Raw genomic sequence first — 27,645 nt, 5'->3', positions numbered from 1 at the left:
GTTTTTTAGATTAATTGCGTTCTCCAAAATAATATTTTATGTTCTCTTCTTTCTAGTAATTGTTAACTTCATTTCGTAGTTCTAATGTCCCTTACCCTTTAGCTGTCTCAGATCTTCCAGTTAAATTTGGATGCCACATAGGTGTATCACTAGAAAAAGTGCTGTCATACAAAAGCGAACCCCACGGATAATCGAAGAAAGCCAGCAATCAACCTTGTGCCTGACATTGCCAGCACCTGGTCGAGCCACGCGCAGAGTCAGCGTCGCGGGGGGACAATCCTAAAACTCCGACAGTGGGGCACTCGCTCGCTCACTCGACCGTCGCCCGCCCGGGTCGTTGTTTGTGCCCATACGTGTAAGCTTCCCAGATTGCTGTTTCCGGAGAAAACCGGAAAGGGCGGAAGGCAGTGGTTTGGCGAAAAAAGTGCGCTTGGTTCATGTCGGGCGGAAAAAAAGAGGGGGCCGGACGAAAGCGATATATTTTGAGGACCGCTTTAGGGTACGCGGGTCGCGCGAACCGTTATCACCGTCCCAAGAACAAGGGCTCGCGAAGCAGGGGCCGTGTTCTGCCCTCGCAGACACTGTTGGGGCTAACGTGAATTATTCATGAGCCAATATAATCTTGCTTGACGGGGCTTCGGTGAAGCCGCTGGAGTTTACTTCTGGAACCTGCGAGCTCGCACTCTCGCGTGCTCACCCCCCCCCCCCCCTCCCTCGATGTCTATCGCTCTCGTGACCCTCTTTTCGTGAAAACGCACGCCACTGCAGCGAGGCGGACGAAGTTTCGCCCGAATCAGCATGTTACTATTGACCCTCGCCGTCTCTGTTTTATTCCGATCTATTCTGATGAACTAGCCGCGGGCGGAACGTAATTGGTTACAGACATGCATTCAAAGCTGAAAGTAGACTTCTGCATTTTCAACCGAACACAATTTTCGGTATCGTTCTCTTCCCTGGGCATTACCTGACAATGTTTATGGAGGAATTACCTTCTCTTGAAAACACTGTTATGCGGAAGCAGCACTTTTGGTAAGAAATGTTCCTTCTTCATATTTTCTTATTTTGTTCTTTGCTTCTTCTTCTTCTTCTTCATCGCCTTCTTCTGTGCCTTCTTCTTCTTCTTCTTCTTCTTCTTCTTCTTCTTCTTCGTCGTCGTTGTCGTCGTCGTCGTCGTCATCATCATCATCATCATTATCAGCCTACTCAGGTTCACTGGAGGACAAACTCCCCTCGTCTTCCTCCTTCTCCTCCTCCTCTTCCTCCTCCGTTTTCTTCTTCTGGTACTACTACTACTACTACTACTACTACTATTTCGTCATCATCATCATCATCATATCATCATCATCATCACCACTACCCCTTCCCCCATCATCAGCCTACTCAGATCCACTGCAGGACGAAGGCATCTCCCATTGACCTTGTGCACTTTTCAGTATTGCCTTGGCCCTGTCCGCCCTCCTGCCTTCGCTCAATTGCGGGTGTATGTGGCGAGGGATGGGTCTGATATCGAAGGTCTCCCTCGTTTTTCCATTGAGTTTTACTTCGCATGCTTCAAAATCTTCAGGGATGTGCCCCCTGGTGAGAAGTATGGCCCTCCCTAGACTCGTAGTTAGGAGTCTTTGTCTTTGGGCTTCCCTTTGTGCTTCGATGATCTCTGCTAGTTGAGTACGCCCAGTCTTTCAAGCTTTCCTGTGCTGGCACTAATAGGAAGACCAAGTATTCTCTTGATGCATTTCCAAATTAGCGTGTCGACTTTGACCTCCTCGGTTTTGGCCCAGTCTACCGCTGCTGCGACGTAGTTTGCACACAAGAAGGGAGGCGAACGTCGACGTTCGTGGATGCAGCACGATACGGCCGCTCCAACAAATACGTGGCGCTCGTGACCGACCCGGCTGGCAAACTACTGAACGCAACATCCGTAGTTACCCCCAAACCCGCTATCGGAGAGCAAGTGACGATTGCCCTGACTATGGCCGACCCTTCCAGACCGAACATCTACTCGGACTCAAGGACAGCAGTCCATGCGTTCCTCAAGGGAACGATTGCCAAGGAAGCAGCGCAAATCATTAACAATAGAAGAGACGACGACTATCACTATATCACGTGGTTCCCTGCCCACATGGGACGCGAAATACACGAGAACATCCCCAACGTCAACGAGATGGCCCACGACTGCGCGCGTGAAATCACCCGCCGCGGCAGCGTAGGACGCTCGACGACCGGTGACTGGCTAGAGTATAGAGATCCACTACAAACTTTCAACGAGATCACGGCACACTACAAGCTAGAGAGAAAGAATTACCCTGCCCCGCACGCCGAGCTTCAGCGATCACAATCCCTGCCTTTAGAATGCTCCAAACGGTTACATTCCCCTCGAGAAGCGTATTTATCCACTTCGCACCCGACATCCAACCACACTGCACAAAATGTAGGAGACACTCATGCTCCTTAAACCACATGCTCTGGCAATGCACTGCGTTACCGCGCGGTGACTTTACGACAGAAGAAGAGTGGGAAGAAACCCTACAAATTGAGGAGTACGTGACTCAACTCCGGGCTGTCCAGATTGCTTGCGAGAGAGGGGAGGAACAAGTAAAGTGAAGTGAAGTGAAGTGAAGTGAAGTTTATTTTCCTTTTCATAGAAAAGAGGGGACCGAGGCAAAAGGCGGTTAAGCCTGACGAGGCCTCGGTACCCTAAGCCTGTAAGTAGTACAGATGCAAACGCAAACACACCTAATACATAGAGTGGGCAGCAATCAAAATACAAAAGTAATATATAAGCAGCAACACTTACTAGAATACAAAACATGTGCACAATCATGGGCAAATACAAATTGATACTTGTACGAGTTCAATTTCATACATACGGATGAAATAAAGTAAATCATTCGACTTAAGTACTTGTGTGAAAAAGATAGAACAATAGATATATACACTTACATCCATGTACACACATGCATACACATTCGCAGATATATCAAAGACGGTAAGCTGCATTTTTACATTAGAATTTCACCTTCAATCAGATGCTGTTTGGTCTTTTTTTTTTTTTAACATGTTTCCAGATAGAAAAAAACTCATCAGGAAAGGGGAATTTGTTTAGCGCATTGGGTACTTGACAACTCAGTTTTTGTTCACCGTAATTTGTTCGCGTTCGCGGAACTCTTAGTTTTACTACGCGAAGATTGTAACATATGTTGCTATCAGGAACAGAGTACAAGCGATTCTGGTGAATGTATTGAAGAAGCCGCAGATAATACACTTGGTCGGCTTTTAATATGGAGTGTTTTACAAACAATGGTTGCGTGCGTAAGTTTCGTGGTGCACCATAATATCCCTCAATAGCCCGCAAGGCTCTTTTTTGCAGGACAAGTAATTTTTGGTAATTGGAAGACGTGGTCGTACCCCAAACAAGATTACAATAAGAAAGTCTTGAAAAAAAAAACAGGGCATTATACATAGACACTTTTAACCAAACAGGCAGTTGATTAGAAATCCTATAAAATAGGCCAACAATTTTACTTAGTTCAGAAGTAAGTTTGGAAATATGAACAGACCACGAAAGATTTTCATTAAACCACACACCAAGAAATTTTTGGGAAGAAACTCGATTGATTGTTATACTGTCGTAATTAATATGTATACAATTAGTTTCCACGGTGTTGATGGGCTTGAAAATAATATATTTCGTTTTGCTTATATTTAAACTAAGCTTATTCCTCTGTAACCAATCACGGAGGTTGATTAAATAAGCATTGACCATATTTTGAAGCACCGGTAATGAACAGGAAGAGAAGAAAAGATTAGTGTCATCAGCGTACATCACCAGATCGGGAGAGTTATGTATGCCGGCTAGGTCATTGATATATGTAATGAATAATAACGGCCCTAGTACTGATCCCTGTGGGACACCATGCTTAACCACCTGTATATCAGAGGATATGTTATTTGTTCGAACATATTGGGACCTATTGCTCAGATAACTCCGCAATAGGTTCGACGCAATACCTCTAACCCCATAGTTACAAAGTTTCTTAAGAAGGGTCTCATGGTGTACGCAATCAAATGCCTTGCGAAAATCTAAAAATAGGCCAAGGGTACATTTTTTGTTTTCAATATTATCTATTATTTTGTCTTTAACAACTAACAGTGCTTGCTCTGTGGTCTTATTTTTCGTGAACCCATATTGTGAATCAACAATCACATTATATTTGTGCAGAAAATCGGCTATCCTAGAATTGATAATACCTTCAAAAATTTTTGACAACACAGGCAGAACAGAAATTGGTCGGTAATTCGACAGTTCATTTATATTGCCTCCTTTATGTACTGGAACGACTCGGGCCAATTTGAGATCTTCAGGAAAAACACCAGTTGACAGCATTAGATTTGCAATGTGTGACAAGACATCGCATATAACGGCGCAAACGTGCTTTAACGGGATCACCTTTATATCATCGTACCCTGCAGATACGTCATTTTTTAAAGAAAGGATCAATGTAGCTACTTCTTGAGGAGTTGTGGGCGCGAGTACTATAGAATTGAGTAAGGGAGTGGTGAGGCTCAGTGAGCTATTTACAGGAGTTTGCGTGACAGAATTTGGAGAAGCGACAAGGATTTCCGCACCCTGCGGGAGCGTGGCCCGCGTCCGCGGACGCTGTCACTAAGACTGCCACGGATTTTCTGGACCTCAGTAAAGTTCTCTGTCTGTCTGTCCGTCCCATTGACCTCCAACGGCTCCTTTCCTGCACTGTTCCAGTTCTGGCTGAGTTCTGCTGCCAGGAAACAAAAAGTTTTGTCTTTTTAAGACAAACTCACACAAGATTGTCGCCGCCGCGTACAATCCCCTAGCCAGCGCCCTCTTAACATTTTTTAGTGCGGAAAAAAGCATCAAGTTCGCGAAAAGGCACCCTTTCAGCACGTGTTTGGTTCTGGCAACGCTTTAAGGCACCCAAAAGTGTTAAAAGGCAAAAATGATACCTAGGTTACGCTTCTGAATAAGTGACCTTGCTTCTTCGAAGCGACGTGTAGTGGCCAAGTTCGTGCTAAAGCAGAAGCCGCAACTCACGCAGTTTTTCACTGTGAAACAAATCACTGAAGGCTGAGTTCACCTCCACTGATGTCTAGCATTTTTGCTTCGTTTCTGCCTGATTCACGCGAGCCTTAAGTCGAAACTTGGATGTAACAAAAACCTGCGTGTAACAAAAAATAGCGAACTTTTGCCAACTTCGTTTCATCCAAATTTAACTGTAAACATAACCCCGATCTAGGAAAGCGAGGTTGTTCTTGGCCCGCATGAGAACCCGGAAGCCCCCCAAAGCTACGCGTTGAGGCACTCTATTCCCGCTTTCCACATATAGCGCTACAAAATTACCCCATCTCCTACCTACCATTATCATACTAAAGCGCGAAAGAGTGCTGTACGGTAATATACGTTTAACTCAATGAATGCACATCAGTCTCGTGAAGGCTTTTCGTGCTGTATATTTATTTTTCGCGGCAAGCCAGAAATCTATGACAGAAATAAAAAAAATAATGTCGCAAAGAAGAATAGAATTGTCGGGCCGGTAGAGCGTCTGCGTGATAACCTCATTTCCACGACGAGCGCCACGGAACGGTGGTAGAAGAAAATGCGCCCGCCTCCACCACCGTAGGCACAAAGGCCAAGTCTCGACGCAGGCGTCCTGTGCCCGCATACGTGAGCTGAGGGAGGAAGGGCAGAAGAGAGAAAAAAAAAGGTGGAGGAGGTGGCGGCGGACATGACGGATTAGAGCCGAGCCCAGGTCCAAACCCCCCAAGCCAAGGATTGTATGATAGCCGCGCTCGCGCACTCACTCGCGATCCGCTCAGGGTGCCGACTCAATTTCACGCCTGATGCCTCCTCTGTCTGGCGCCCGGGGCCCACTTGGGCTAGGCTCGGCTTCCCGACAGCACTCGCGGCTCAGCCCACTGGTCCAAACAAAGCGGCCAAAACCTACGAGGCCTCCTGTTTTCACAATCTCGAAGCCTCGCAGCGCCGCACGGCATCCGTCTGTCGAATGCAGCAGCGCCGCTTCGCCTCTGACATCATTGCGATTCTTGTTTGCTTTGTTTTCCTCGTATATTGTTCTCTCTCTCCTTCTCTCTCTCTCTCTTTCTCTCTCCAGCCCTCTTCGCCTACGAGACTTGGCAATCGGATTAAGGACGCTGCATGCCCGCGCGCGCCAATTTTAATCCCATTCTCCATTTCGAGTCGTCGCGTAGCGGTCGCTCTCGCAGTTGGCCCCGTCGGAGAGGCGATGGAAAACCAATTAAGATGGCGTGGTGGGCCCAACACCGCCCGCGTGTCAAGCTTGTCAATTTGAAAACGGTAACTTTTGTCGCTTACGTTTTTGGTTTTAGTTTTCTTCTACCGTGTTTCCCTCATTTTTGTCGTGTTCAGCGAAGTGACAATAGCGTTTATAAGCTGCTCTGTTTGTTTTCAAAAAGCTGGAGCAGGAAAATATGTTTTGCTTCGGATATCACGTCAACCGGCGAGCTTTAGCGCGGGCAAGTTAGCGGCTGTTCTTGGAAACTAAATGGCTTAGCAACAAAACTACGTTAAGCTCGTATAGAGGATTCAAAGAGCAGACACGTGTAATGTTAAACTCCGCTCGCATCGAAAACACTGTTGCGTGCACAAATACTTGTGTTTATTGTGGTACTATTTTTTACCACCTTAAGCCCTCAGCGAACCCTGTAACACAATTTTAAGCATATTACTGGCTAGGATATGGGATATATACGAAAAAGCGGAAAACCGATAAGGTGCGTTCTTCGGTTAAGAATATTTTTTGGAATTTGATTGGACCGTATTTTTAACTGTTTACTCGAAATTCCTGTTTCTGATACCGTGGTCTCAATGCACGCTGAACAACACCGACAAGATGCACGAAATATCGGATACACTTTATTCGACTACAAAGGCAAAATTTTTAACCGAAAGATTTGATGTTCTCTTGCACCCAGCAAATATTCATCAGTTGTAATACACGTTCGGACGTCCCGCAATCATCATCATCTTTTGCTTTGTATAAAATCATATTTTTCCACAGCTCTATTCAGATTATGTACGATAACTGTCCACATTATTTCAAGCACAACTGCAAGCGGCAGGTCCGATACCGTCGAACCGCAAATTCTCTGCTGCAGGTTAAGGTGTTGGAAATGTCGTGCTGTAATGTTAAACATGTTGAAACTGTTGTACCTGGACTGAAAAATGCCTTGTTCTAGTGGGATATCAGATGCATATATCTTTTCTCCCTTTACAGTCGTTGTGCTAACGACAGCAAGGGGGAAGTAGGGGCTTTCGGTTACAAACGTCAAGGCCACCGCGTTCTCCTGCAACCATCGAGAGAGTACCATCAACGGAATCTTCAGTGCTTCGGAACATTTCAGGGCGCTCAACGGGGCTTACAACTCTTGCAAAGATATCCGCAGCGCCAAACGAGCCCCAGTCTGTGACAAAGTGCAAGACGAAATATTCAAGGCCCCTCTCAATCACTGAACGAAACAAATAAACCCGAGATAACCAAAAGAAAAATGGAAGAAACACCAGAAATAGCAAGCAATAATTAGATCAGCTCTCCCTCCGCTCTTCTCGATTAACATGATGTTCAGCCTGGTTCCCGATTGGCTAAGCATGAGCTACCAAAAGTTTCTGATGCATACATTGCAACACTATTGCTTCACCAAAGCAATACACATCACAGGTATCGAGATTTCGGGAACAGTGGTAGCAGTCAAACAAGGCACTCATCAGCCACCCTCGCCACGCGTGTTCTCTGGCGAATTGTGGGCGTTTGCTGATGTCTCTGCGGCTGACAACACAAAATGTAGAGTCCGGCACCCTTCTCAACCGGTCCACTGAGCAGCAAACACAAGAGAAACAGAAATGAAAGCAGACTGTCAGCCGGAAGAACTTCCAATAGGTTTTCAAGAAGACGTGCATTCTAATCAGTTGCGTAACTGGACCAGGACCAGATACGTGACTGATTCCTGGCCCCTGAACGGGGACAAATTTTTTTCAACTGCGAAGTTTCTGAGAAAGCTGTACAGCTGCCCTTTGTTACCGTACGTCTGCATTTGTGGCGGATGTCTAATTTTCCTTCGGCGCATAGATCTACACTACGAGAACGCTTAAATGCACTCCAGCTTTTTAACATGGAAGTGTTTTATTCCTGGATACACCAAGATTTCGCTGACGTCATATCCGTCACGGAAGTGACGGCAGTACAACGAAGCAAGTGGCCTGTAAAGTGTGCACTTCTGCACACATGGTCTCTTTTCTGGGAAGCAACCTTTATTACTACGGAGTACGTTATGCATAGGGTTGTTCGTTTGCGGGTTTTGATATTTTAACACAAATGTGTATTATGCCGGGATACACCAAGATGTTACTGAAGGCATATCCGTAATGGAAATGACGCGAGTACACCTTTGCCGAAGCGACCCGCCAGCAGGACGTCGCTCGCCAAGCACACCCACAAGACAGCCGCCGACCTGCAAATCATGCTCAGCTACAGATTTCGATGCACATTTCTCTTTTGGGTTTTACCGATTCCTATGGCAGATGAATCAACCACAATTTTTTTTTATTCTCACACAGTGACCTTCTTTGGCAGAGCCCACCACACCTTGAGCTACTCTTGGAAAATGCAAAAATAAAGCGGCTATGCTTCTGACGCGCACACTGTACCACGATCCGTACCCTGCAACTGTCTGATAAGAATACGGTAAAGTGAAAGAACCCAGTGTGACGCAGCCCTAAGCTCGAACAGCGGACTAAATGACGCATGTCCACTTGATAAACGCGGGCATAGCATGCCACAAACATTTGACTCACATTCATTACCTGCTCTGGTAATTCTCTTTTCTCGTCGCACCACTCGGGATTTTATTTCAGCCGCTTTCGCGCAAACGCGGGGAACACGGCTTCGAACTCACACTCTGCTGAACAATCGTGTTCGCACCACTGACATTGGTTTCGTCGAGGAAGGGAGGTGGGGAAGAGACGGCTCGTGAAGCGTACTGAGGAAGGAGAGGGGGATAACGCTCCCGTGCAAGGAACGGGGAACGGGCGCCAAGCGGGGTCCAAACGACCAATACAGCCGCGCTCGAGGAAGCAGGCTGGGGGCCCCGGACTCGCAAGGGTCGCTTCTTTCGCCTGTCTCGGTTTTGCGGATCATTTGCGTTCAGAAATCGCCCGCGATGGGGGAAGAAAACTTTCAGAAATTAGCGCCGGCGAGTCACCGCCCACAACACGGGGCTCCCCCCTCCCCACTCCCGCGACGAGCTGTGAGACCGAGGAAGAGCCGAAGAGAAGGGGAACGCTCGAGCTGCGCCTCCTGGAAGACAAAAGAAGAAGCGCGACAAACACAAAATTGCGAAACTCGTCGGAAGGAGAGGCGCAAGCGCCTGGAGAATCGAGGAACGGAGCTCCTATGTAATGAGGGCCGCTTTCAAAAAGTCCTTGTCTTTAGCAGGAGAAATTAATTTTCTCCGCCCCACGAAGCACGCGTGCGCGGGGAAACTGCGCCTCAAGACGAGGGAGATTGAGGAAGAAAAAAAGCTGGAAACGGAAAAGAAGAAACGGTTCCCGAATAAAGGACGTTGCTAACGACACAAAAAGTACGACGAGAGAGGAGAAAAAAATGCGTATAATCGCGGGCGTAGAAAGCCAGGGTACGGGCACGGAGCCGTTAACAGCAGAACAGTCTCAGGCTACTGGGTGGGGAAGCCGTTTTGAAACCTGCCTGGGCGCCTTGTACGGACACGTCAATGATTCAATCACGCGTTCCTTAATCTACTTTCCTTTCTTCGTTCTTCTTTCTTTTGCCAGCCGCTTCGAGGGGTCAATGTGAATGTTATGAAGCTTATCTCTGCCCAAGATTTTTTTCTGTCGCTATGATATTACCTCATCTTCGGTGGCTCTCTAACGCGGCTACATTGAGTTTTGGTACCTGTTTAATTTTAGGGTAAGGATGCAATTGTTGAATCCGCGATGCAATTTTTTTTACACCAGAGAGGTGCAGACATGGTTTTTTGAGCCTACACCTGTATAAATAGCTGTAATTTTCAACTAGAAAGAAATTAAGGCGGAAAGATTAAACCTACCCTCCAACCAGACCTTATTACTCACTCTTCCCGTTTGTTGTCGCTGAATATGCAATGTGTGTGTGAAAATCCGGCAGAAAATATCTTGAATCAAACTTCTTCCGATGAAATACACTAAACCGAAAGAATATCAATATAGAGATTCAATCGGAGGAAATATTTTTTAAGTGCGAATGCACTTCTTAAGCGACCCTGAACCTGCGTCCACCGGCGATGTCCGCATAGCATACCCACGTGGGGGATTGGCCAGGAATCTCCTCGTCTTCCTTGGCAACGGGGGGAGATGGGCGCGCGCTGCCTGGCCGCTGACATGGCACATACCCACGTGGGGGATTGGCCAGGAATCGGGCGTGAGAAGGGCTAATGCACCCGCTTAAAGGAGTACTGACACGAAATTTCAAAGCTGAGATCCGCTCTAGCAATCAAGTACAACGACAACACAAATAGGTGTCTGTGAATAAATGCATCTTTCTTTCTTTGTAGTTGTGTGTGTGTGTGTGTGTGATCTCTCTTTCGCGAACATTACCGAACCGCGCAAATTCAACTCGTGCATTCGCACTTTCACATTCTTCCCCTCGGGGAAATGCGGGGAATTTTTCTCAAGCGTTTTTCTTCATAATTGTTTAGTTCTTCGTGATGTCTGCACTGATTTCCTTTGCATGTATCCAAAAAATTAACAAATCAGCAACCTTTGCTTTTTGAGGCATTCTATGCCTTGCGCAAACTAGTAGCTAACCCCTTTTAGATCATTTTATATCGCCTTATATATCGCTTTATCCCTCTTCTCACCTAAGAGAAGCTGCGTGAGTATTTATTTGATATCGCAACATTTCCCGGTCCTTATATTTATTATTTATTATTTATATACCCCCATCACCGAGGGGAGTGGTAGAAAAAAACGGGCGCAAGAAAACGAGGTACCGTGGTTCCAGCAATGTGGTGTTCATAAACAAAATTAATGGCAGAAAAAGTAAAGGCAAACCAAATTAGTACTATCGCAACAATGGGGTTACGTAAACGGTGAAGAACATCAGCTATTTCCTGCGTATACAATACCAGCTACAGCTTCACGATATTGTTATCAGTGACAGCCGCACTTTCAGCCGGAAGGGGGACCACTTGTCGGCATGAACGTGGCAAGAATGACTGAGTGACAGATTTCGTGTCATGATAGTTAATGCCAACTTTGTGAGGGGGCTCAATGCGATGGGAAATTTACAATGGTTGGCATAAGATTTCACTGCGCAGGGTGGAATGATGGTATATTTATTGCAGCATGGTTAACCGAAACCTTTCCTGCGTTATGACAAAGGGGGAAGGGAAAGGCTACTTTTCATTGAAGGTATGCTGGCAGTACGGTTGTAGTTTGTTTAAATTTGGGCAAGCTCTGAGAGCGGCAATTGGATTTTCATGGCTTGGATCCCACACCGACGCTGCGTATTCTAACCCAGGGTGTATTACGGATTTGCAAAGCGATAATTTTAGTGACGATGGGGCTCTAGAAAAATTATGGTATAAATACTCTAACATAATCTTAGTGTAGCGGATTATATGCTCAATACGTACTAACAAAGCTCTATATAATTACAGTAGCTATTGCGGGAACTGAAGCGCAGGGACCGGACAGCTATCCCGACGCCCTGGAAAACCTACTCGACATTTTGAGGGGAGCCGTTACACTCCCATTTGTGTTTCTTTGTGCGGGTGACGGATTGCGTTTACCTGTGATCATGGCCCGTGAACTGCTCGTGAGTGTCTCGTGATTGTATAACATCGTAATATAAATTGCAGTGGTATAAGTTAGCTGCTGATGCATTGGTAGAACCCTATCAGTTACAACCCGTCTTCCCTTCGACTTCTTCAGTTAGAGTGTAAAACAGTCACAGGGGGCTAAGAAATGTCGCAGAACAGTACAAAAAAAATTGCATGTGTTCTCGTCGCGGAGTTTTTTTAATACTGCTTGAAACCCCAACCGAAACAAGCTGGAGTGCAGGCGCGCGCACGAACGCACAAAAACGCACGCAGGAATACCCAAGCATACCATATACGCCAACTCAGGTATAGACCCACGCGCACAACATGCATAGTCCCGTCCCATCGAATGTGTTTGTGAACCCAAATCCTTCTGAGTCACAATTGTACATAGCCTTGCGGCCAAAGAGGCCCCAGCTACACAGTAGCTTATATTAGTGCAGGGGTTCTCAAGCATGTTGGTCCCAGGGAACCCTGCTAAGTTCCGTTAAGTGCCAAGGAACCCCCCCCCCCCCCCCCTCTCGCTATTTTTCATTCCGTTCATGCTACATTAACGTGCAATAAATTCAAAAGCAAGCAAGGGTATCGTATTTTTTCCCGTCGACTTTACGCGAATGCGTACGCTAGCGGCACCTATCTCCAAACGGGAAAAATGCGGATGGGGGTATATAAGACCGAGATTCAAGTGCAACAGTTTAACCACGTGGCCCGTTTTCGGAGTCTGGCTGGCTACAAGCTGCTGGCGAGATTTATTGCACAGCTCTCGCGTTTCTGTTATGCGCCGAGATGTGCTTAATTACTGACACTCGGGCGTGAGTAATGGAGATTCCTTAGATCGATCGCACCTCAAGTTCACCATATAAGACTTTGCGACTGCGGAACCAGGGAAAATTTATCAGTGGCTCGCGGAACCCTGAGGAGGGGCCTGCGGAACCCCTAGGTTCCGCGGAACCCAGTTTGAGAAACCATGTATTAGTGGGTCACACTCTTTGGCTAGTAGCCTCATTTCTGATGTGGTTTGGAGCAAATTAGCATCCGCACATCTTATGTTTCGTGGTTCTGTAAGCAAAGCACATCTCGACAAGTCTGTGACCATATCTCGCGCGAATTTTTTGGTTTCGTGCTTTGACGTGTTCCAGGACACATGGCCCTTATTCATGATGCTGTGCCTCATCGTCGTGCGGTTTGGGTCGCTGCAAGTGTTGCCCATTTGACTTTATTCTACTTCCCCATGCGCCCACATTCACTTGTTTCATGGATTCCTCGACGTGAGTTGAAGTTCGTGGAAGTAAACTCACACTATTGATATCATGCACGCTTGTTTTATCTACGAGACTAACGATCCGCAACGAAGATGGCCTTGCACGACTGGTTAATTATGGGGGCTTCGAGTCTTTCGAGTATCTCTCGTAGTGATCTCTTCGCATTTTTTTAGTGTTCTGAAAAACCACTCGCGTCACGCATGTGCCTTTTATAACAGTGGAACTATTGACGAAGTTTATATAAAGAAAACCACTCGAAGCTACTTCCACGGGCGGCACGCTTGATAGATGTCAACATTTAGTAGCACACAGGTACCTTCAGATGGAGTTGGGTACCCAAACAAAATTACAGCGTAGTTATGATGTAAATTGAGGCAAAATTGGCTTTTATTACAATAAACAGAAAACCGAGAAAACAGGGGAGATAAAAGCTAAACGAGAACAAAACACGGAAGCTCAGGTTCGCGCTCTCGCGAGATGAGTCAAACACAACAAAAACAAAACGTGAAGGCCCTAAGTATAAAAATGACGTCAAGCAGGGAAAACAAAATTATTGTGCAAGCTTCTTCCTCGTGCTGTTGCGAGCGGCGACAAACACAACGAAAGCAAAAAGAAACCCGGCTCCACCGGCCCCAACAGCTGCGCTCGGCTCGTTCAAACCGCACAGCTTCGCTCAGCCCCGCTCAGCTCCGTCAACTTCGATGAAAGAAAGCGCAGCCAAGACGATTCAACTGTGAAGGCTCTGCGAATGCGTTGTGAACGCACGATATGAAAATTCCCCAGCAGAGAGTTTCGACCCCCTTTTTGGTGCACGTTTAAGAAGAGTAAAAATTCCCCCTGGCTTGGTCCGAAGACGCTGCGCTGTTTTTTCCGCTATCGCAGCGATGCATCGTGGAATGCCATTTCGACTGGTCCGTGTTTCCAAACTCGGCGAGTACTCAACGATGCTCGTACGGGTCCCCGAAAACACGGAGCAGCTTCGCTAAGGTCAACTTGTTGCAAAACGAAGCCAATCGGGCCGGACGTCGTTGGTCGAATGGTAATGAGTTGCGCCGAGGCCTCCCCCTCCTCCACCTCTAGTCGCTGGTCTGTCTTGCTGCGCCCGCGGGGTACTCCGGCACGCTGGAGTCGAGGTCGCCCTTTTGCCACACCACGTTGCGTTACAGCGTCATTTCTTTCCTCTTGACTGAAGCGCGGGGCGAACTTTTGTATGCTTAACTGTCTGTTCCAGAGAGCCCGGCAAGGCAAAATACAACTTTGTTCATTGATTGATTGATTGATTGATTGATTGATTGATTGATTGATTGATTGATTGATTGATTGATTGATTGATTGATTGATTGATTGATTGATTGATTGATTGTGGGGTTTAACGCGCCGTCGCAACGCAGACGATGAGGCGGGCCGTAGTGGAGGGCTCCGGATTAATTTTGACGACTTGGGAATCGTTAACGTGCGCCGAAATCTCGTGCACACGGGCGTTTTTGCCTTTCGCTTCCATCAGAAAAGCGGCCGCCGTGGCCGGGAATCGAGCCCGCGTCCTCGTGCTCAGGAGCACAACACCTTAGCCACTGAACCACCGCGGCGGGTACAACTTTGTTCAATTTGAATGCACTAGCCTATGGCAACTCACTCAGCTCCATTGCAAACACAATAAAAAAAATCAAAATTTCGCGCTGCAGCGACGTCATATAGAAAGGAGTGACGTAATATGAACTGGCATTAAAAACATAATTATCAGCGCGTTAATTGCACGTTAGCAATTCACGTGACATGGCCGAACGGAAATACAGCCCTCACTTCGATCGTCGAATCATGTTTCTTGGCGCTGGAGGCCACTACTTGCACAAACAAGATTGTGTGACGTCATTGAGAAATGGCCAAAAAGGGGAGTCGCCAAATAGGAGAATAACCACTGCTTCGTTCATTTTTGCGATTGCTTGTTTAAAGCTGGCGATAAAGTTACTGTAAATGTTATCGAAACAAGGAAGTCTCATTAACGTACTAAACTTGTAGTTTGTTATCATGGCCCCTAAGGAGCTTGTCCAGAATTTGATTCTAGGGAGGAGGGGAGGTCGAAATTCTCCTGGGGCGATGTTGGGGGATTGTGGGGAGGGGAGGTGCATAAATCCGTTGACGGGGGGTGCTCGTGGTTGTGGAATCTTTTTTGGGGTGTCGAAATCATTCTGGGGGGGGGGGGGGTATTAGGTGTGTGTGTTAGGGGGCGTTAGGGGTGTGCCAGGCCTCCTCACGGTGAATGCGTTTATGTGGCTAGGGTTTTATGTATATTTTTGAGTGACTGAAGTCGCCGCGACCCTCAGCAACGCGCCTGCGACGTCTTAATCCTTTTTGCCAATAAAAGTGATTTCTCTATTTCTCTCTATCTCTTATGCGGCAAACAAAAAGTAACGCGTCTTTGAAGCGCGATGTGTCGGAAAATGCACGCGTTGGGTATGTGGTGACCCCGCGGTGACCCCCAAAATCGCATGCCGTTCAATTCATGGATGCGGACCTCCAGCCTGTTTGTCTCCTCGCTTAGGTACGGATTTCAGTTAGATTAGTAGATAACAGGCACCATTTGCATGACCTAAAAGAGATGTACACCTCAAGCGTTTACGTCGCACCAATTATCTGTGCATTTTTAGTGAATGAGTTTTTATATGCACTATTTTCAAGATCAGTAGAGTCTCACATAAATAATAAAGTTTTCTCGGAGGTTGGCTGCGGTGCCACGCTCGTCGGTGACTGATTGACTGGCTGAATAAACTTTGTTGATGGAAGGATGAGGGAAAGGGGAGGGGGAAAAACGGTTGGAGATTCCTACGTGTAACCCTTGGTCCAGTGCTTCAGCCCGACTGGTTCGGTCCTTCAATATCTGCCACTCATTGCTGGCGAGGTCGTCCTCGCATAATTCATATGAAGGGAGTGGCGGGTCCTTTTGATCTTTGAGATGTGGGCAAGCCCACGAAGCATGGAAGAGGATAGCAGTCTTTTCACAGTCTGCAGTATATTGTATAGGCGGGGTATCGTTTGCCGAAAATCTTCACCCAGCGAGAGTTATTAATGAAATTATTTGCATTTTCCGTATAAGTTGGGCTCCCGTTGCTGCTAGTTTGCGATACGAGATTGGAAATGTAGCACGCGTTTTTCTGGCGTTTGAAATATATTCACGATACGTGGTGGTGCAACGGTATTGTTGGGAGTCGGCCGCAGGCTAGGGGGGAGTAAAGTCGGCCATGACCGTGTCTACCCTCGGCCGTGTCTACCTTCCTCCGTCTCCTAAAAGCACGGTCCCATTTCTCACTTTTTTTCCATCGTCGTAATGTGGGCGCCGTGTTCACACCGCACTTGAGTTTCACTGGTCATCCACCTTCAGAGAGTAAAATGGCTAATGTATTTTTATACCATCTAATAATTGGATAAGGGGGGGGGGGGGGGGGGGAGGTCATATCTTCTCTAACCCTGGTAATTTTTCGGCGCGACTTTTAGGTGCCGCATTTTCAAAGCCGATTTTATGAGGACCGTGACATCGCTAAGGAAATTTATTTCATAACATCCACTACTAGCACTGTTACAACTAGCACACCCAAAGCCAACTACTAGCATTATTGGCACGCTCCCTAATTGTTAGCATTTTCTATAGCATAGGAACTTTGGTCACATATAATGCAAAACACCAGTACGTAACAGCGAGTGTTCGAACCAAGTCAAAGCTGAAAAATGTTACGCTTTAAAACATTCGTTATAAGGACACCTTGGGTAGAGATGTCGTCCCGTACAGCTCTTAAACACGTAACAGCGTTTGCCAAAGGAAGGTTACCAGGCACTTGCAAATGCAGTCGATGACATTCCGGGAAAATATTTCGTTCTTAACGTGGAATTATGACGTCGTAATCCTATTGTTGGGGAGCGCGGGAGTTGTGGTTCTTGTATTTTTCTCGTCTAAATATTAAAAAAAATGTTCTTAAAGTTTTCATCCAGAACGTGTTCTAGATGCAGGTAGAGAAATATGAATTCCAATGTCTCACCTAACCACAGAAGTGTTGCGGGCGTAGGCACGAGTAAGTTTCTAAATATGTCTTGGCTTTACATTAAATACCACAAATTAGCATACCTGTACCAAACAGTCAAACAATACAGGCAATTCCGCCCCACCATCCCCATTGAACTCTCGCCTCTGGGCGTAAATTTTCATGTTTTTCCCATAGTTGCGTTTCTGCAAAATAACGGCAGACTAAATATGCTGCATGCATTCGGCTACGTGGAACACTCTATGGCCGTCCGACGTCTACTAAGCATTGGAAAGTGACGCCCTAAAATGTGTCACAGGCCTTACAACCATAAAATGGGCCCTGCACCGCGGGGAAGCCCAAAAGATACCGCTTGAAAGCTAGAACCATGTCCCCCTGGAATTTTCCCGTGGATAGTAGGTTCGTACAGTCGATCAATCAATGTACTGTCCGCCCCGTTGCCGGTACCACCCAACACTCGGAACGTAAGCACAAATCTCAGTCGTACAATGCGCGCTCCCTTCTACGGATAGCCCAAATGGGCAACACACGTGTAGCCTCCTCCGTGGTGGATTTCATTGTCCCCAGGTGCGTTGCGTAGGATTCATTTCCTAGAATCCTATACCCGACAACGCCGTCTCGAAGGACGCCGCTGAAGGCCCCGGAGATAGCCTTGCTGCAAAGACGCGCGTTTACCCAATCTCCTGCGATTCTGTGTGCGAAAGGTTATTAGCCAATCCCCTGCGAGGTTATGCATCATCCCCTGCCCAATTAATAGTGTCTACTACAACGGAGCCCAAAGTAACGCGTAAAACGATTCTGATAGCGTTTCTCTGTAAAAATAAGAGCCATGACAGTCCTTACCATTGCATCATATCAGTTGCAACCAGCCTCTTGTTACGGAGCACTAGCTTCAGTTTCCCACGTTTTACCTCATAAGCACGCTTGAAAGTGCAGTCAAAACCTGACTTTGGTAAAAAGGTCGGTTTATATCTTATCCCTGTATGTAATCTGTCGTGAGTGCGTACTGCGTCATGCAGCACCATATAAAAAGGAGCTTCTTTGTGCACGCACGAAGAAAACCCACACCGAGAGGCCCGAAGGTGAGAGAGATGAAGGAAGGAATCTCCTCACGTCCGGCGTCCGTGGAATGCAGTTCTGATTTGTTAGGTTAGGTTAGGTTAGGTATGGTTAGGTTAGGTTAGGCTGTTTGATTTGTATTTATAAGCATCAGATTCTAGAAAAAGCAACAACAAAAAAGAAACTGTGCTGCCTCTGATCGCTGAATTAAACTTTTTTAACGCTTTTGACAGGGAAAATCATCATGACTTTTTCGCTCACCAATTTTTCGCATTGCTTGAGCGTTGTGCGTCCTGAACCTAATCACCATCGCTTCCTGCAACAGCAGTGTGAGCATTTTGTATCACAGCAATGTCGAGCGAGGGAATACCGCGCACAGTCTATTAGAGGCAGGCATATAAGCAGGCGTATATTGTGTCACGGTCGCCACGTCTTTTACAGGGCCAAAACGTTAACGTCTGGCTGACAAGACCGTTACTTACGTTTGGCAGCTGCTGTATCGGGTAAGACAGTGAGTGTGAACACAGGCATGTCTTTGGGTTTGGAGGGGTCTTTCCCTTGGCATTGGCTCGCCTATCGTTAGTGGAAGATACCTAATATGGGCCTCTATCTTTCCTTTTCCCGAGCTAGGAGAGCTCGAGCATGTCTATTTTGGGACTAAGGGTGTTATAATGCTGAGCAGACGTCGTATGTTGGAGATCAACTTTAAGCCATAGATAGCGGCGATGTTCCCACGTGGCTTAGCGGGCGCACAGAAGCGCTTTGGGTTGTACCCCATTGGGCAGACCTGCGGCTGAAACGTAATTCGAACCTGCAACAATATGTAAGATTTTTTTTTTTGAAATCCTAAATACTTGGAGAACGTAGTCAACCAACACAGTCAGTGCTTAGATTTTGGGGTCGCAAAGTACCTCAGCCAGAAACTCCTTCTCTATGCACATCAGATTACTTATAATGGTGCTAAAAAGATCATTCTCTCTTTCCCGGTCTTGGCATTCCTCGATCGCTCCCATTATACCATTACAGTGGTGTATCGGCTACTGGCTGCCTAACACATTCGGTTGCCGCTGTGAAAAAATCGCCAGAAAAGCAAAGCAGAAACGGAAGACGTATCCACTGCGACGAGCACATCACGCACTGCGGCTCCCTGCCGGCGATATGCCCTTCCGTTATCGTGTCGGTCATCGCACCAGACGCGTATTCTGGAGATCGTGGGTTTGGGTCCCACCCAGCGGGCATTTTTTGTCCGCTTTCTTTCTGTCTTTCGAAATTGTCTATCTGTTTCAATGACCTACCGCATTCTCCCCTTTGCTTTCATATATATATATATATATATATATATATATATATATATATATATATATATATATATATATATATATATATATATATATATATATATATATATATATATATATATATATATATATATATATATATATATATATATATATATATTTTTTTTTTTTTAAAGGGACGCTGCAGCGATTCCGATAAACGCTTTTACTCTTTCCTTCGCGTCTAGAAGCACTGCGTATATATATATATATATATATATATATATATATATATATATATATATATATATATACGCAGTGCTTACGCAGTGCTTCTAGACGCGAAGGAAAGAGTAAAAGCGTTTATCGGAATCGCTGCAGCGTCCCTTTAAAATTGGGCTATTGTTGCGACCCCCTCTTGTCACCTAGGCAGACGGAATTAACAGTGTGGTAGCGCCGACAGGCGTCGCCGGTTATGTTTCGTTATCTACCGGATAAGCAACCGCGAGTGGTCCCTGTTCCTGGGCTGGCCGCTGTCCACTTGTTCGTCACGCTGCGCTCCTGCGCGACGCTACCCGCGCGGAACACAACAAGCAGTGTTATATTGGCACTCCCAATGCGGAGGCCAGCCTCTCTGTTCAAAGGCTGCTCTCGACGTGTCGCCGATCACCCTCGCGTTGTTACTCGGCGCAGTCACATACAACCCGAATGACAGAACCTGCATGAAGAGGGAGGCATAATTGGTCCAATCTCTTCCTCAATGTCAAACTGCGTCACCAATTGCAAGTAAGCCGCAGTCAGCCGCTCGGGCACAACACGGGAGAGGCCGTGCAAACCAGACGGCTTCGCCTTTCAAGCCTTGCTTCTCGAGCACTGCTTGCGAGAGGAGCGGGTTGAAGTGGTAGCTGACGGGACGCCGCGCATGCGGAAGTTGCTTCGGAAGCACGTTCCGTGAAACCCGCGGCGATATGCCACTTCAAGTCTGCATAAAGAAAAGGCAACGGCGAACCGTTAGTGCTTCAGCTTGCAGCGCGCAACCCACGGCGGTTTCTATTTGAGGAAACAAGCGGGAATGAGAAGGCGAATGAGGAGATGAGCGAGAAGTCTCGACCGGGCTTGAAAAGGAGCACCCAATGACGCGTCGATATGTCTGGGACTTTTTTCGTTAAACAAGGATAAAAGGCTCCCATGCGCGTGTGCATGGGAGCCTTAACAAATATTTTGAAGTACAAGTGAACTAGTTTCAACGCAGGATCGGTACCTCTCAATAACGACTTTTTTTTATTGTGGCTAACACACAAGAAAGTTGTCTGAAGGTTATGCTAGTTGAGATCGCCGTGTGCAAAGTAGTGCGCGTCTAATAAACGTCACAAAACTCAATAGAAATGGCGCGTTAGCATTAGGGGCTCAAAGTAAGAATGCTCGAAACAGAAACTATAGTTTGTTAAAGGTAAGAAAGGAGCAAACCCTTAACGAGTATAGCGTACTAATCAAGAATGAAATCGTCTTCATCGTTACACTTGGCGGGTTTTCCATCTGAAATTTATATGCTAGTAACAACAAAAAGACAGTACTTGACTGACTACACGACGTCCTTTCGCACGCGTGAGTACGTCTTACAGCCACCGAATCCTGGCAAAACGCTCCCTATTTTCGAATTACATTGCCTTCGTCTGACTTCGCTCGAAAGCGGCTCCAAGTTTGCAATTCTCGATTTCACCAGAGTGCAAATCCCCAAGAGGCGTCCGCAGTGCTAGCTTCCAGCTTCGACATCGAAACACGAACCTGTAAGATTCACCTGATCTGGGCCCCTTCCCACTCCGGCCTGGCCAGAAACGAATCCGCGTACGAAACGAGTGTGGCGTGGTGGGCTAGTTGATGGAGCATCTTGAAGGGTTTAGTATCACACGACGCCGCTGGAGGATTCCGAGCGGGCACCGATTTAGACAAGACTTCGTCTGGCTGTCGGGGTTAGACTCGTGTCCTACAGGGTTATCACCAACGACGATAGTTTTACCCAGGTCCGCTTCCCACAGCATATTCCTCCCTAACTAAACGATAGCACGGTGTCCGGTGACCTCTCCGGGTAAATTCGTATCCCAGCACGGTTGTCTATAGCTACTCTTACCCAGGGCGTTACCCCCCAGTGTGCCACAAGTGCCAGGAACGCACGCACTTAGCATGCTTACTTGGTGATATCCTTCAAAACAGTAAGCAGTGATAGACCGTACTGCGCAGATACAACAGGCATGATCACCTTTGGGTTGTCTAGCTGGCCGCAGATGCTGTCAGAGCCTAGGGGGCTCTTGGCCTACACCTAGGAACTCCAGTTGGCAACTCAATGAAGATTTATTCTCTCTTTCTCTCGAATTGGCAGTGCAGGAAGCCTGCGGGGAGGAAGGGGGGGGGGGGTCTACATGGAGAAATTACAAAAAAATGCGGAATTCTTTTATAATGAACGCACAGGCTGCGGAAGCCACATCAGTAAAATGTGCCGCCTGAACTTTTCCTACGTTATATAATTTAGAGGCCAGCGGCACTGAAATTGCTCTTTTTGCGTGTGCGAGTAATGGCGTCATTTATGATGTCATGAATGACGTAGCATATGACGTTAAAAGCGTAAAGCGGCGATAGTGTTTTACATGCGTAAACTTTCTTCGCTGAGCACTTTTACTCGGACCGTGTGATGCCTTGTATCCGCTCAAAAATGCGTAAATGACGAATTTAATACATTTATTAGCCATAATTGGGAAAAGGTAGATAATTTGTAAAGCGAAATAAACAAAGAATAACTATCCAAATAGGACGGAAAGTCTCCCAATGTGGCTATTGAATGCCAAATCTTGCCATCATCTTCTGTCGCAAAAACTGAAGCAAGGAATGTAAAAAGTAAGTAACTGGAAGTGAACGTACGAAATCAGAAGATGTGACTAATCCAGTGCTTTCACGCTGTAAGTAAAAACAAAAAAAAATGCGGTCTGCGTTGACGTGTTTCCTCAGTGCCACCAAGAAAACGTTACGTTACGGAAACGGAGACACTTGTAACAAAACGCACGCCTTATTAAACCATCTTCGGGATATCTGTACCTTTCTGTGCACTTTTGGCTATTGGCAGACAAGAGAAAACAAATGATCGCCCACGAAGGTAGGTGTTTGTTTGGCCGTCTATTGCAATTTTCCTCCTTTTCAACCAGGTGCGCTCATCCGTAGATACCTAGTGATTTCAGTAACCAGCCGTGTATAAAATGCTTTCCTTAGAAAAAGGAGGACGTATTTTTTATACACGCGTTCAGACGTCATAGCCCGCCCAACTAGAACAAACACACCGATAAAGAGTTGCCGAGAAAGGCATCGATCTCTGCAAAACTTCGTGCACAACGCACGAGAGAAACGTTCCTAGGAAAACCAACCCGACGAAAAACGGAGCATTGTGTGATGTTGAATAAATTTGAATTTGAATTTGCGGTAGAAAAGTGCGCTGCAAACATGTGGATAGCGCAAACAGGTTCGGGGCTATGAGAAAGCTGAAACAGTTATGTGAGGTACAGCACTAACGACATCGGTTTAAAAGAATGAGTAAATAGTACAATCGCAGGCATCGCTAAAAGCCTAAAACTGCTTAATTAGCTGCCGCAAAAAAAGAGAGTCACCCCCCCTTCTCCCCCCTCCACACACACACAAACACACACATCCACGGCTACCATATTATTATGCCTCACAGGCTCAGCGGAAGTTGACCACACAAATGATATTATGGAGATGACACAACCGCAAGATGTTAACGCTAGTTGCATAGGGGCAACCGGGGGATATGTATAACAGTATAACAACAGATTGCGGAAAAAAAATTGTCCGCAATCTTAGCCAATCATAATATTTGTCCAGCGCTGGGGCCAACTGGCATGTGTTTGTAAATGCTTATTCATGCATGCGTCATGAATGCCCTCTCTCTTTTATCAGCCACAGAAACTACTAGTCCCGCATTCACTGTTGCTTCATCATAATGCATTGACGGTTAACTAATGACGTCGCTAATGACGTGACCAATGACGTAACTAATGTCGGTTAACTAATGACGTCCCGATTCAGTCTTTGACTATGGGACCTCCTTCTGTGTACAAAAAGTCTGTAATTTATCGCTTGCCTAATAAAATACTTTCTGACTCTGACTCTGTGCGTCATTCTTTCTGGGGGCTTTACCTCCGGGTGTGTCATTATGTCTGTCGCAAAATATCCTCCCCCCCCCCCCCCTTACCCGTGACTAGACCTCTTCGAGAAGGTGACCTTGTATGTACCCTTGCCGGTGCTTTTGATACACCCTCTTGCTAATTCCATGAGGTCATGTGGCGGACAAGTACAAATAGGCTACGGAAACACGGTACAGGGACATGTAGGTGCGTCTTCATCTGGATAATCACAAGTACATTTATCGTTTTGCGTCATAAGTCCAAGTACGTCTGAGAGCTTCTAATGGGTTGTGAATGCGAAAGCATGAATATTCCGCTAAACTGAACGCCCGACGCGACTTCATTTCGCCTCGCGTTGTCGAAGGGCTGGTAATGATCTTGCCTCTTGAGAAGTTTTTATTTATATTGTTTTTTTGCGGTCCGCTTTAACGTTGTACAATGACTTCGATCCGTCCGCTACTCGTGACACCACTGCTTGTTCTCTGCGTCGTTTAATGGAAGAGATGACGATGAGGGGGGGTTCCACTACTTGTTTTTTTCCTCCCTTCACCTGCACTGTAATGGCGTGGACAGCCATCTTTCGCTACTGCCGGGTTTACTATCGGGTTTCGAAAAACCGGGAGCTATAAAACGTTACACAAGAAGCCGGTTTTCGATCTCCGCCACCGACGCCGATGCCAACGACAGAATTCTCTGTCAGTTGGACATTCAACGCTTTTGCATTAGATTTTATCTTTTGCTACAAGGTTGGCTTTGCCACAGTACCTTTTCGAAGCGTACATCAAAATGCAACACCGCTTTCAATACACAATCTTAGATATATTATTATTCGCGTTTACTTCGGCTTATCTTCTAAGGCCACCGACACGTTGTCGACTGTCTACGCTCGTACGCAGCCAGTAGTGCATAGCGGTACTATGCGATGTTTTGCGGGATAACTTGTTCCCAGCGAACTTAGGCCACACGGGGAGGTAAGAGGGAGGGAGGGGTAAACAAACATCTGTTTCCAAAGTTTCCTTTCAGACACAGCTCTTAATTCCTCAGTCAGGGACAAAGCTTTGTCTAAACTTTGCTTAGTTGTAAAACCAAACATGGTATCCATCGGTGTGTTGTGAAACCTTGTATTGTGCTGTAGCAGAGGGCGCCTAAAAGTTGAGGCTTTAGGCATAGGGCAAGCAAAAAAGAGCGCGAACTGCCCTCCCGTATTGCGGAGGATCGTGTCGAAAGAGGCTTGGGAAACTGGCGGGTAACAATGGGACGAGCACACAACGGTATCTATAGCACACTTTAACTGCGTTGGGAATATTTTCGCCAGGGCTAGCGTTGTCAGGGGAATAAAACAATGAGAGACAACCGACATGTTGAATATGCCTTGGAAAGGTTAAGCTAGAAGAAGCAGCCCTGCAGGCTGTATACAGCCTAGTTTAAGCAATGCTGAAGGAACACTGCGCCAAGATTCAAATTTCTTCTTATTGGACGTACTCTCAATCCTCCTGCTGGATAAGGCTGATGCCCCTTCTTGTTCGCTTGTTGTCATTCCCTGATCTGCTCATGTGCTCTGAGCATCAATGTTCTTAATCAAAAAATTTTCTGGCTGGCGGCTACTTTCTCTTCGTCGGAAACCTTCGTCGGAGACATAAATTTCCGAACTTGCCTCTGAAAGTTCTTGATGGCTGGCGGGCGCGGGTTGTTTTGTCCGCAGGCTTTCACATCTCTCCTTAAGTGGACCGCGTTAGCACGTGCTTGAACCTGCTGCAATCGGCCTCGCGAACACGGCGTCTGTAGCGCGAACTCTGCGTCTGAGCTCCCCACTTCTGGCGCAAACGCACGTGAACTGGCGAGTAGAACAGCACGCGGGGGATCAAGCCCTAAACGCTGGGCAGAGTGTTCTCGAAGGGCCAACTGGCCGACGCCGGGTGCTCCTCACGAGGCGCACGCTCACGTGCACGCGGTATTTTTCCTTGATTTTTTTTTTTTTTTGTAACGCTGTACGACGGAACTGAAAGCCTAAACGTCTCTATGCTCAAAGTTTTACATTCTGCTACCTTTCCATCACGCTTCCTAATACATTTATTGTATATTTCTCTCACGAACAACGTGCGTTATTATTATCGTCATATTTAACATCAGATTTCTATTGTGAACGCCAAACTTTCGCAAATAATAGTGAATTAATCTTCATTTATTTTACGAGACAGCGTCTCTTTTTTGTACCCTTTGAAGCGATGATTTTGGTACATTCATTACACGCATTTCCTGTTTAAGTTTGAATATTCGGGTTTATGCAGTGCATGCTGTATTATGTTACTGTAGAGGAAGGCACGCTTCAATATCTAAAATAAACAATCGGAGCCCTGTGCCTGTTTTGAATGGTAATTGAAAGCTTTTAGAAAAAAATGTGAGTCCCAATAGTCTCTAGGTCTACATTATCCGCTCCTTGATTCCTCTCTGTTTCTCTCCTTCCTCCCTTCCTCTCACAGTTTCTTCAAATCAAATCAAATCAAATCAAATCAGTTTATTTCCAACAACAGTGTTGGGGGTCCCTCAGGCGAAAAGCGGCTAGCTACCGCTTGAAGGTGCCTGAGGGCCCGCATACATGACAGCATCACGTGAAAAAGGATAATATAAGTATATGGATGCTTGTAAGATTTTAAAATGCTCCATGAAGCAAACATATACCTTCAGAACCATGTAAAAAAAAGTAAAAATAAAAATATCACTACATGGTGACCTTTATCTGATGCACAAAAACGCAGAAATACTACACGACGTGACCATACCACTGCACGCTATTCCAAAGATTACAAAAGAAGAAAAAAAAAGTACCCCTTGTATTCCTTTTTTCTTTTTATCTATATTTAGGTGTGTTTTCTGTTGTCCTTTCTTTTGTGTTTTTCCAATGTTGTTGCCTAAGCCCGCGCATGGGAGCTTCTCCCCCTTCAATCCACCGGTGTTCACTGTTGACATGGGTGAAAGAAACTAGTAGTAGTTGTTAGTAGCGCCTGTCTCGTCTACCACCGCCCTCGTCGTTTTGGCGCTAAGCCTCCCATTCAGTATGTACCAACTCTCCCAACAGCACGTTTCGTTAAGTGAAAGAAAGGTTGACCGGTCCACTTTTCCCCCTCTCGCAGGAAGTAACAGCACAAAGATGCCTCACCGTTACTTTTTCGTTCAAGTGTTTACGTGTAAAGTTTGCTCCGTCACCGCTGACTGTTTTTCTAAGAAGCAGCTTATATATGAAAGCCCCTGGTTTACACCCACCATTTACGTAAGAAACGCCAGAACAGCGGGCAAAACTTTCTATTTCACCAGCGCGTTCATTTGCACGCTAGAAGTTTGTTAAGTGTGTGCCTCAGGCACTGCATTTATCACGCAGATGGGCAATGGAAGGCGGGCGGTATACACGACAAAGCAGCAACTGTTACGTAATTACCACCGGAATCACGGCAGATGAAGAGCCCCAAATGAGCGCAATGAAAACATTCCCAGTGCCAAGCCCTACTTTCCATGGTTCGCTGGGAACTAAAAAGCTTTAGTACATGTTGCGCCCAAACGAAAAGTAAGTGTTCACGCTGCACGTTCCTTTCCTCCGCTCCCGGGCCCTCTCTCGTACGAGAGCCCAATTGGGGAGCGATAAAAATCGCGTTTTTCTCGCACTTTCGGGGATAGCCCGACGCGTCGCCACGCGACGCCGAGAGTAGCGAAGGGAGGCGACAACTCATTTCCATGAGGTGCGAGCGCCCCTCCCGTCCGCGGCTCTCGGGCAGTCGTGCTTTTCCACGACGAACAAGGGCGACGCGCCTGGGCGCCCCCGCACGCGACAAACAGGCGCTCACGCCAGCGCGCGTGCATACGCCTCGCGCTAGCGCCCCCAAAAAAGCAGAACGAAACGCGGTGCGGAAAATCCGCGATTAAACGCAGGTCGCTAACGAAGCCCCCCGGG

Source organism: Haemaphysalis longicornis, unplaced genomic scaffold (assembly GCF_048455015.1).
Source record: "Haemaphysalis longicornis isolate Haplotype H1 unplaced genomic scaffold, Haemaphysalis longicornis Haplotype H1 scaffold_3, whole genome shotgun sequence".
NCBI classification, from domain to species: domain Eukaryota; kingdom Metazoa; phylum Arthropoda; class Arachnida; order Ixodida; family Ixodidae; genus Haemaphysalis; species Haemaphysalis longicornis.
This window is presented reverse-complemented; position numbering follows the sequence as displayed.